We start from the raw sequence: 12,146 nt of genomic DNA, 5'->3' as shown, positions 1-12,146 counted from the left end.
CCTTTCCTTTGGAATACCCCAGTGTCCCCTCGCTGAGATGAGAATTCAGGTAGTGTGCTCTGAGGTGGGACTGGGGAAGAAGGAAGGGGTGCCCCTCCTGTCAGAATCCACCCACCTCTGTCCACTTTTAAGCCTTAGAATCATAGCTCACATATGCTTGCTAGGGACTTATTCCTGCCTTTCAGCTAAAGCTGCCAGTGGGAATAGACCTTCACTGAGCAAACCTCAGCCTTCCACACGTGTTGAACCAGCTGAGCACACGCAGTCCCCAGACCTAGAGGAGCACCATGAGGGATGTTCTGGGCATGGTGGAGGCAGCTGCTGGACCAAGGGTACAGAGCAAGTGAGTGGAGTGAAGGAGGGAGCAGCCTGTTTGGATGTGGAGAGGGAAGGAGCTGCAAGAAGAAAAGACACCATCCTCGGGGCTGATGCGTCTGCACAGAGGGGTTTAAGGACTGCACATCCGGCCTGAAATCCTCTTCAAACTCTTTCTTTCTTTTTTTTTTTTTTTTTTTTTTTTTTTTTTTTTTTGCATGCTTGAATTTTAAAAGTCCCTCATGAAACTTACGCTGGCTTTGAGCTTTTTGTTGTTGCGGCCATTGTTTATTTGCATGACATAATATTGGATCCCTTAAAGACCCACAATAAAAGGGGAGCTCTGTTTTACTGGGTGCTGCTAAAATGGTCCCCCACGCCTCAGTGAGCTTGCAGGGTAAGTAGACAAAACAAGGAAGGTGGCCATGTCGGAACTGCAACTGGAATGTGGCCCTTGCTGGCTCCTACTAGAGTGATTAAGTGGGAACAGGGCCACATAGCTCCTCCCTCCCTGGAAAAACAAAAACTGTGGGCACTTGTACAGAAAACAACCCTTGCCTCTGTTTGTCCTTGTATTACTGCAGCTTTTCTTCTGTGAAATCAGATTATTTCTTTTTCCCCCAGTATCCTAATAAACTAATATAGGCGTGAGGTTCAAAATGGAGCAGTCCTTACTGAAATGAGGAATGGGCAAATGTCCTGTCTGCCTGGAAATCTCCTTAAGCAACGGCGTAAATAAAAAACTACTTGGTAGGGCGATAGAGCAGAATGACTGGTCACTAAAAAGAGCTTTTTAAAGGTTTTAATTAAGTGGCAGCTGTGATTTATCTGGTTCTTTACCACTTTGAGACAATTTGACTCATGTACAGTCACTAGGCATTAAGATTTCAGAGGGAAGCCTCGAAGAACACCCATCTTCATCACAGCATTTGTTAATTTTTAATCACCTCAGGATAATTTTAAAACAGACTTCAGGTTTCTGAAACATTCATGTGAGCAAGCCCTTCATTTTGCTGGCTGCTGAGGGTAGGAAAATCCTCCAGTCCACAGGACAGTCAGGCAGGAGCTGGATGAAACTGAAAATGCTGTTGACACCTTCTCAGACACCATCTTCAATGACTAAAAACATTAAATAAATAGAATCTGACATTCCTGGAGGGACATGTTGGTGGAGTGTTTCACTTCAGAAGCTCTCCTACGAGTCCAACTTGACTGGAAATGTTTAATATCCAAGGAAAAAAAAAAGTTCAAAGTTGGTTTTTTTTTCTCCTCTTGAAAATATTACATTCAGGGAGTGTGACTCCAAGGGGAATGAAGAAGGCAAACGGAAAACTTTTTGGCAGAGAGAGCCAAGGTTTTGCTTTCAGCTCAATGGCATTTTTTGGTCTGCGTGCAATGTGATACCCCCTGAGCCCTGCACTCGCTTTGCTCTGAATTTTCAGGGAAGGTTTCAGAGTCCTTTTAACTCTGGGAGATGTTCAGTGGGTAGTGCTCATCACAGGCCAGTGTGAAAAGTGTGGAAAGCAAGAAGCCAGAGAGAAGAAATCAAACTGCCTTGTCACCTCAGGCCACCTGCCCGAGGTCCTGGGGGGTCTGCAGCCACTTCTGTTCATGCCTGGGATGGGGCACAGATCCTGCCTGGATCTACCAAGCAATACTCGTGTGTAAATATTTGCCACTGGCAAATTTCCAGCATAATAATAGCCAGCCAGGCCAGCTCTGCTTGCCTCTGTCCCAAGGAAGCCAGAAAAACTGGAACAAGCAATAGAGCTGCTGAGAAGGAAGATGAAACGGTGGTGACCTTTGGGGGGAGTGGGGTATGGGACCAACCTCAGCTGTGGGCTGAGTGGGAGGAGGATGGAGGGCAGCTCCTCCCCCAAAAATCTGAGCTGATAAGGGATGTGCACCTCCAATCCTGCTGTGTGCCCAGGTGGGGGATCTCATTGCTTCTGGGTCAGCTCATGGGCTTCCCACCACAGCCCTCCAGAAGTCTTTCCTGGCTCCCTGAAGCCCTGGGCTGCTGACATGATGCTCTCACAGGGCTGCTGCCTGTGCTCCCTAAATCCTCCTGCTTGCCTTTGTGTTGGGAGGGGAAGAATTCCAGCCCCCAGCTCAAAGATTCACCCACAGAGGAATGGCTCTGTCCTGGCTGTCTGCAGGGTAGGGGGTGGCTTGTGGCCGTCTGGGGAGAAACCAGCAACTCAACCCCAGATAACCCTAATGTGCCTCATGTATGTTTCACCTAATCCAGTAGAAATTAAAGCTGCTAAAACTTGGTCTAAACAGTACACGTTTCTCCTCCAAAGATTTTGGCAGGAATTTTTTTGTAAACAGCAAATGGAAATTACATAAATGGAAAGGCAATTCCCTGGCAAGACAGATCCAAAGTCTTCTGCTATCTCTGCGCAAACTGTATAGCACCCCGGTGGAATAATCTTCATGTTGGCATCATTGAGGCTGCTTAAATAAGTGAAGCATTCAAGAAAGTAAGGGAGGAGAGATGGCATTCAAATCAAAAGACTAAAATCCAAGCCTCCTTGAGCCCCAAGGAAAGGATAAATCCATTAAGCTATGAAGAAATAAGGACTGGAATGAGTCCATCAGATAATTTCTAAAATTTATTACAAAATAAAACTTAGTTAGGGGTCAGAAAGCAAACTAAAATAAATGGTATTGTAGCAGCAGGGTTAAGCTTTCCTCACATGGCATTTGATACATACTTAGTGCATCTGCAGGTCTCTGTTGGGAAGTCTGACACACTGGTACTTCATTCTTCCAAAGTAAAAATTAATGGTTTAGTTCTAATTTACTTCATTGTCTTTGAAACTGGCTGGTTTTTTGTGCCAGCACCTCATAAAAATAAAAAGGAAATAGTTCAAATACACAAAAAGGACTTAATGAGATTTTTGCTGTCTGTATCTCTCTGTATATGTATGAAAGTGTGTGTATATATAAATATATATAATTTTTTTAATTTTTTTTTTTTCACTTTGCCTTTCAGGGATGTAATTGCAACTAGAACATAATACATGCACTCAAACTAGAGTGGTAGAAGAAATACATAGCAGAGTTATTCTGCTGGCTGTTTGGGAAATGTTTAAATCTTCTCAGTGATGCCAGCATGACTATGTTCCTATGGGAACAGGCTGCCTCAAAGCAAGAGGCTTCTGTAGCAAGAGAAGGTGAATCCTGGCTAAAAACTTGGAGTTTAGCACAAAGCAAAATATTCTGTAAATATGAAGCAGTCTGCAGTATTCTGATTAAATTCACTCATCTTGAAAACTAGTTGAAAGATTTCTACTCTGCCAAGGAGGCAAGATACAATCAACCACATTCAAGCCATCATTAAGACTAACTAGTAGATCCTCAGTGGAAAAATGTTATTTGTATCCTCCTTGCCCAGATGTGCACCCTAATTATGATGTTCTTTTTGAAAAGCACCATAAGAGAGGAGTGATCCCATAGGCTTTGATAGGACTATTGCTGGATTGAAGAACTGTTCTTTGTGAGTGAACACATTAGGATCTTGATCTCTGATAATGTTTGCCTCAAATGCAGATCTCCTCTGAAAAACAAAATCTGTTGTATATTGTAAGAGGTTTATGTTGCCTTAAATTTGCCTTGCACCAGGAGCAATACTTACAAAAGAAAACCTGGGAACTTCAAAGCTCGGTCAAATGTGCCTTTAAAATAAGGAATTCTGGGGAAGAAAAAACTGGCAATCTGACCAGTCAGTCAGAAACCTGAATGACCACTACAGCTGTCTCCATACTTCCTTAAGTCAATATTCTGAGTGTTTGTTCCCTGAACCAAAGGTGATCAAATATGTCTGTGCTTTATTTTCAACTCCCAGCTGTTAAAAGTGACATCAAAGCAGCCATTATGCCTGTAAGTGTTATGAAGGAGACAGAACTTTACCTGCAGTTCTTTGCCAGCAGGTAATGAATGGACTGGAAGTTACAGGGAAGATGGGACTTGAATTTCAAGGTAAGCTTCTAACTTGGGGGAAATACACAGTTAAATGAAGTCAGGTGAGCTGTACATCAAGGATACAGCATAAATGAAGCCTCGGGTCTGATCCCATCATGTCCCATCTGGTGTTCCGAGTCCAGAAATACCAATTTTCTAGTGGAACCAAGTAAAACAGGGGTGTCAGATTTGTATCTTCCAGTCCTGGTCTTATCCTTCCCGTAACCACTACTCAGATATTTTCTCTAGTTCTGTCCTCCTTGCTGGTTCATCTATGTCTTGTCTCTGCTGCCACAGTCTTGTGTTCCCTTGCTGTTGTTCCAACAACTCCCCTTGTACCCCAGTTGAGCTTCAGAGCATGGCCAGGCTGAGATATCCAGATGTTAAAGGCACTGGGACCATTTGTGTGTGCCATTTCCCCTGCTGCCTTTGGGCAGATGATGGTGAGATGCTCCTAAGCAGAAATCCTGAAGGTGCCTAAGACACCTTTAGATTTAAGGTATTGTAAACACCTCCAAATAATAGGGCTTGGTGGTGATATGGTAGGACCCATGCTTGGTGTTGAGAAACCTAAAGCAGGCTTCAGGAGAGATCTGCTGCCTGCACTGGTTTATGTTGTATTGGGCCACCCAGCAGCTCACAAGGGGCCACAGGGTTCTACCTCCCTGTATAGCTTTACCTGAGTGATGGTTTATTTTTGAGGGTAGAAAGTTTGTGAGAAAAAGAAGTGAAGAGGAACAGGCTATACAGAGAGGTTTATAAATTGCAGAATTGAATTTAGTGTCAAAATTCCTATCTTCTGGTTTAGGTTTTATACCACTCTGAACAGCAAAGAGATGTTGCCAGCTCTCCCTGTTTTCATTCGTGAGAAGGTACAGGAATTTTAAGCTGACTAACTATGATACCTAATCAGCATTTTGGTGGACTGAATATAATATCTGATAATTTATAAAGAAGCATACTGTGCCCTTGGAAATAACCATCTGCAGTTGCTATCCTCAGAACAGCCCTTAGAGCTCACAGGAGAACCACACGATGAAAACATGGGTATGTTAGTCCTTTATAGTCTGGATAAAATGTGAATTTGTTTGAATAAATATCTCCTATTCTTGGGCCTTTAGTGTTGGCTTGCCAAACAAAACAAGATAGGTGAGGGATGTGTTGCTTATATTGCTCTGTATGAAGCACACCTGGACTGCAGAGAGAAGCAGGAGGGTGATGGCCCATAGAGGTAAGATGACAGATGCAGGTAGGGTTGGTTTTTTGTCCCAGAACTTCAAATACAATTGCTTCCAAACTGGATATAGCCCAAATGTGTGGCTATTTCAGGAAATGCATTACAGAGCATTAAGAGCAACTCCCATGAAATATCATTAAGGCTGTCCCCAAATCTGTACAGTTTTGCCCCAGTTAAGAGTCAGAGGACAGCACACAGGGAGGCAGGACACTGTAATGCTCAGTGCCAAACAGTCTGATGGGCAAAGGTTTTAAAGGGGAAGGTCACATTCAGGATCTTTTTTTATCCTCTCCCATTTGGGGTCCCTTAGGTAATGCAGACATGGAGCTGTTGGAGCAAGTCCAGGCAAGGGTGACAAAGATGATCAGAGCTGAAGCATCTCTCCTATGAAGACAGGCTCAGGGAGTTGGGGTTGTTCAGAGAAGGCTCCAGAGAGACCTTATAGTGGCCTTCCAGCACCTACAGGAAAGTTGGGGAAGAACTTTTTAAAAGAAGATTTAGTGATAGGACAAGGGGTAGTGGTTTTGAACTGGAAAAGGTGAGATTTAGGTTAGACATTAGGAAGAAATTCTTTCCTGTGAGGGTGGTGAGACACTGGAAAAGATTTCCCAGGAAAGCTGTCAATGTCCCATCCATGGATGCATTCAAGGAGAGATTGGATGGGACTTTGAGCACCCTAGTGTTGTGGGAGGTGTCCCTACCCCTGGCAGGGGGGTTGGAACTAGATGTTCTTTAAGGCTCCTACCAACCCAAAATATTCTGTAAGCCTATGATTTGAATATTCTCTTTCAAGTGTTACAAAATGTAAATGAAATAGCCTTGTGTGGGTGAAACCTAGAAAGATCCAGGCCTGAAATGTGCCAGCACTGTTAACCATTGATAGAATAAATGCTGTTTTGTGCCAGCAATGAATAGGTAATTTCCCCAAACAGCAGCAGTATGGGTCAGTGTTACCACGAGGGTATTTTTAGAGGGAGGGAGGTGCTCAGGTAGAAAAGAAATGGTTTGCAAGAGAATCAAGACTGATTTTTCCTGTAAACATGTCTACACCAAGTGCCTTCAGCATGGGTTTTTCTGATTTTCCACATGCCATGTGGACAAAAATCCTTACTCTTGGATGTGGACATGTCCCTGCCCTGGACACTGCTTCTCCCTCTCATCCCTCTGGCCCCCTGGGGCATCTCCTCTGGCAGCCCTGCAGCCCAATGTGCACAGCAGATGATTTCAATGTGCTGGTTGAAATCCATCAAAGAGATCTTTAACACAGTGTGACTGACTTAGAGGCTTTTTTCTTTTGCATTAGCTGTGTGAAGAATAAAGCACATCTGATGCAGGACATGGCAATGTTTTGTCTTGTGCTGGAGTACAGGGGCTTTGGCAGGACAGACTGCCAGAGGGACATAATCTCTGCCCTCACTCTTCCTGACCAGGGCTAATGGAGCTGTTTTTCCAGTGAATTTCCACCTAGGGTATTAAAATAAACTTCTCCCTGAAAGCTTCTTCCTTGGAGCAGCCACCCTTCCTCTGTATTTGCCTTCTTTCTATAAATCTCTGCGCAGCTGAATGGGGCTCTCTTCTCACAGCCTGTCCCCTGTGAAGCAGAAATTTCCCCCTGTGGAATCCTAGGGAGCACTAATACTTCACCTCAGTCACACAAAACCACTCTTTTAAGGATCTGGAGGCATCCTGCCCCAGTGGTAGTTACCTGAATGCCACCCATCAGCTGTATCACAGCCTGAAGTGAACTGGATGCTTTGTTGTGCTTTGTGCCTCTTGCATCACTAAGTTATCAGGTGAAAGGGTTGGGTTTTGTCAGTTTTTATTTTGTCGTGGGTTTTTTGTGTTTTAATCATCATTATTTGCAGCCAAATTCTAAAGTCCATGGCTAGGGCCCCTATGGTCAGCTTGCTTTCAGCTCTTCCTAGCAGGGGGGCAAAAGTTGAGTCAGGATCTGACCTTACAATCTGAACAAAAGCAAACAATCTGTTGTGGCAAGCTCACTGGGGGGGGGGGATAAAAAAAATATGATGATTCAAGACAGCGGTACACTTAACCTGAGATCATCATTTTCACAAAAGCAGGGGGTAACAGCTGTCTGTTCATCAGAGGATTATATCTTCTCGCTGTTACTCCTGTGACCCTAAATAAAATCTCTAATGCCAGAGCAGCAGCATGGCCCGGGGATTGCAGTGAATAAATCTCTCCTTTCTGTTTTGGGAAGGTTTCTGTGGATAGCGTTTCCTTCTGAAGTCTTAGCTAAATTATTTTTCCTGTCAGTTCCAGGATGTGGAGATCCAACTGATCTCCCTCCCTTTCTAAATTTGTCAGTGAGGGATGTCCATGATGCTGAAGAGATAATTGAAAGGCATATACAAATACAGTGTTGAATTCCCAGATTTTCCTGTATATTGGTTAAAAACCTGCTGAATTCTGAAGCTTAGGCTGTGCTAGATTTAAAAACACATGTCCATCCAAGAGCACAACATGAATGAATAAGAGCATTAAATTCTGCTGACCATTCACTTGCAAATTTTTCCACCGCATGTGATTCCAGGACAAATATTGATTGAATAACCTCCGTGTGTGTGAAGTGTGGCCTGACACCCAGAACGACCTTTCTCTTCCGTGTCTAATCACCACAGATAGCTGTAAGCTTCCTTTTGTATCAAAAATCTTGTTTCATAACCCAGCTCCCCTGCTCTTTGGAACCTGAGTTTCTCTGTTTGTTTGTTCAGCCATTTGAGGTCTGCTGGGATATTTCTCTGTTTGATTTGCTTGTTAGCTTTGTTGCTGGATGAAATGGCCCCAGGGCTAGTTTGTTCAAGGCTTTTTTTTTTTTTTTTTCTTTCTTACTTTTTTTTTTTTATTATTATTTTTCTGGAAGAACTGGTGGAGGGTTTTGTTCTCCACAAGTTGGCCAACATAGCTGCCCATGGGGTTTGCTTTGCTGCCCACTGCTCATCCACCAGGGTGGGCAGCATGTGGGCACACACATGTGGGCACTGAGCATCCCCCAGTCCTCCAACAGATTTTACCCACTGGGCCTCCCTTTTTGTTTTTAAGAGCACCAGCTGATATTTTTAGATGCTGATTTTTTGGGCATGTAAGTCTGTGACAGCTTTTCTTCTGAGCCCTTGGGGCAGACACAGGGTGGAGGGGGTTAGGGTTGATATTCATTTGGGGGTGGCTCAGCCAAAGCTGGGGAAAAGGAGGATGGAGCAGAGCAAAGGAGTTTGGATGAGACAGTCTCTCTTAGGGATGCCCTTTGTTACAGGGAAAGAAGAAAAATATAATAATTGACCTTATAATTGCTTTTCACAGTGTGCAGTGTATAAGGCTCCTGTAGAGTTCCCACCTTCCTTGGAGGCTTACCACTGGAAAACTGGGGGAAGTGCCCAGGCACCACGCACACCTCTGTACCCACCTTCTACATTCTGGGGACACGTTCTAGGAGCTAAAGTGGTGGGAGCCAGGGCCTGGATTTGTTTATCTGTTTTTTTTCCCTCACCAAAACTTCTAGTGTCTCCAGCTCTCAGAAAAGACACGTACATTCCTGGAGTATGCACTGCTGCCTTCTAGTCCATGAAACAGTATGATTTCTTCTCATGTTAATCAAAAATATTCATAGTCATGTCTCCTGAGATTATGATTCTTAGCTCTATATATAAATACGTATATATGAAAATAAACACACACACTATATATATCAATAAGTATGTATATATACCCTGCTGGGCTCCCCTTTCCTTCTCTTCTCACAGACTGAGCAGTCCCAGTGAGAGGACAGTAACTTTCCATCACAAATGCTTTTCCTGTGACTGTTTTTTGTTTTCCAAGCTGGCCACATGAAAATAGACAGAACATTTTCATTTTAGTTGTCTATAAATAAATAGAAATTTAACTTCCAGAATGTGTTACTAGAGCAAATCAATTTGTTCCAGGATTGCTACCATTTAAAAATGTACTTTCATGATTTACATGCAGATAACTCCCTGCTTTAAAAAGCACTGTTATGATGATGACCCAAAATCTCTGTTACAATGGTTACTTACAGGAACTTTTGGTTTTAGTTGATATTTCCTCTGTTAGATATTCATATTTCAAAATCATATGCTCACATCTTTTCGTTACCTCCTCTTAAAGATGTGATTAAAGCCAGATCTTTGTCTCCATCTGTCCAAGCCTGTGTCTGAAGCCATGCATGTGCTGAACTGAGGAGATGCAGTGCCACACGAAGCCCTCTTCATCCCCTGCCTGGACTTATCTGGCCAGTGAAGGTTGGTGTGCAGACTTCAGCTGCCAGCAGAGCTTTCCTGGGGATTGCTTCCTTCTCTTCCCCCTCGGCCTAACTGCAGGAGATTTCTTCCTCTGAGGATTTTTTAGCATGTGCTATCCTGATATCCAGGCACCAGGTATCCAGGTATCCACCCTCCAGGTGGGTTACAAGTCAGTGTGGACACTGTCAGCTCCTACTGGTCTGCTTCTTCTCTTTGGCTTCAAGTTGCCAAAGCGTGTGCAGCTCATTCTGTCTGCTTGAAGGAGATGCGACAAAAAGCAAGACCTAGGAGGGACTTTATATCACCTGAAATTTTAGATCACTTTGGATTTTGCCTGCTGTGAGCAAGCAGACCCACATCAAAGAGGCACTCTCAACACAGTCTGAATGGAAAATACGGAAACATTTCCTCTGATGCCCAGCACAGGAAAATCATTACTGGCATGGAGCTTTAGTCAGCTCTGAGCTAGGACCCTTTGGCAGGATGGCAGGACACTCTTGACCTTTAGTGTCAGGGCATGTGGGACAGCATTGTCCCACAGTGATGTTTTGCTCATTGTGGCTTTCACTGAGATATCTGCATATTTCACATGGGAACAAGCCTCCCTCCTCCATGGAGGGTGTGAGTAATTTATATGCCCAGCCATAACCTCTGGTGCAGCAAATCTCCCAGCTGTTGGAAACTGGGAGATTGCTCTGCTTGCTGGGAAGAAAAAGCTTCCTGGGCTTCACCTGTGTCTTCTATACGTTTTCATTAAGTTACATCTGTGGTTTAGTGGACCTCTGCTCCAAATAGATGTGCTGCTCTTCCCATGGCCATCTTACAGACATATAGACTAAGCCTTGAAGCTGCCTCTCATTTTAAAAATTCCAGTATGTGGGAAAGGAGAGCTTTGTCAGGATCTGTCCCTCGCTGAGGAGGACTGTCCATGCAGCACACACAAATGCTCAGTGCACTGATGTGGAACAGGTCGTGCCAGACCAGTTTGCATTTGGGTCACTGTATTGACAGCTCCCTTTGACCAGCATGTTTAACTGTTTGTTTCCCTGGTACATGCACTGGAAATCCCTGCTCCAGAAATGTCCACCTGCTGAGTGAACAGGCTGAGTATTAGGTTGGTAGAGAAATCCTTGTTCTTTTCCTTAAGACATGAGCTGTCAAAGGGTTTTGCAGCTCAAGCATAGATGACACTGCACACATCTGCCTTCACCCAGCTGTTTCAATCACTTTAGAGTTGCTTTACAACATAGCTTGGAACTGATGAGATGTGGGATCAGCCTTCCTTCTCCTAGAGAGCTGGATTTAAAATCCCAGCTCAGCCTCCTTTAGGCCGAGGGTTACACCACTCTTCTTATGTGCCTTTCTGAGCCCATCCACCGCTACTAAAGTGTACATTTTTTGCACCACTAAGAGAAATGTCTGCTCCTCCCTGTCTTCTCTGTTCTTTAAGGCCCATTATTGTGACAATGGGAGGTGCTCATGGCCACATGTTGTCAAGTTTTCAATGCTGTTAAACCTTGGAAGAAGGAATCAGTGGTTTAGGGCAGGGGTTCTTTGTTAACTCCAGTTTCCCCATCGATCTAATCCTCCTGGGCACTGCAACTTTGCCCCTTCCTTCCCCTTTCTTGTGAGACACCCTGACCCACATTCATGGTGGGTCTGCTTTCTCAAGGAACTTACCCCAGGAGAAGGAACTGCATGTCTTAGCACAGGGCATGATGAGGGACCATGATGGGGTTTTTCCTTCCTCACTCCCAGAGAAGAGAGATCATGAAAAAGTCATTTAGAGAGGAGATTTGATGAACAAGCACGAAGTAGGGAGATGGGTGTCTTGGAAAAAAACAGGTGGGCCAGGCCAAGCAGTGCAAAATGCTGCAGAATGGGGTACAAGACTTCCAAGGAGAGTCATATGCTGGTATCTGCACTTGGCAGGATTGTTTTGGACTGGGAATAACTCTGTACTGTATTCTGTGGAGGTGGTGCACTACCCACTGTTCCTATGTTATGATTGCTAAATTAGTATGTTCTTCCAAGATTAAATCTTTTTCATATCATGAGGTTGTTGGGTGGAATTTAAATTCTAATTTGCATCCTTCTGGGAGCAGAAAATGTTAGTGGGGGCTGAAAAGTGGTCTCTGAGGGACCATCTTCTTGAGGTATGCTCCACATTCCTGCTAGTACAGCTCTCCAAGGCGGAGGATGTTCCTGCTTTACAGCAGCAATGGTCACACCTGCACGTGGGAGGTGGATGTCAGTACAGTGTGAGGCAGGTGCCTGTCCCCGTTCTGCAGGCAGGACTCTGACTACATGAGCTTTCTGCCTATCAAAGCACCCATGGAATCACAGCT

The 12,146-nt window shown here is 44.3% G+C and overlaps 1 long non-coding RNA gene across 1 annotated transcript; it reads left to right on the top strand.

The window, feature by feature from the left end:
• Positions 1 to 4,312: 4,312 nt before the first annotated feature.
• LOC139793127 (uncharacterized) lies at positions 4,313 to 9,702 on the top strand. Its single transcript, XR_011724506.1, has 2 exons — positions 4,313 to 8,169; positions 8,843 to 9,702. It is a non-coding gene; the product is annotated as an uncharacterized lncRNA (long non-coding RNA).
• The last annotated feature ends 2,444 nt before the right edge of the window (positions 9,703 to 12,146 follow it).

The sequence above is a fragment of the Heliangelus exortis genome, chromosome 2 (assembly GCF_036169615.1).
Source record: "Heliangelus exortis chromosome 2, bHelExo1.hap1, whole genome shotgun sequence".
Taxonomy (NCBI): Eukaryota; Metazoa; Chordata; class Aves; order Apodiformes; family Trochilidae; genus Heliangelus; species Heliangelus exortis.
The sequence above is the reverse complement of the archived record's forward strand: the minus strand, read 5'-3'. Positions and strand labels throughout refer to the sequence as shown.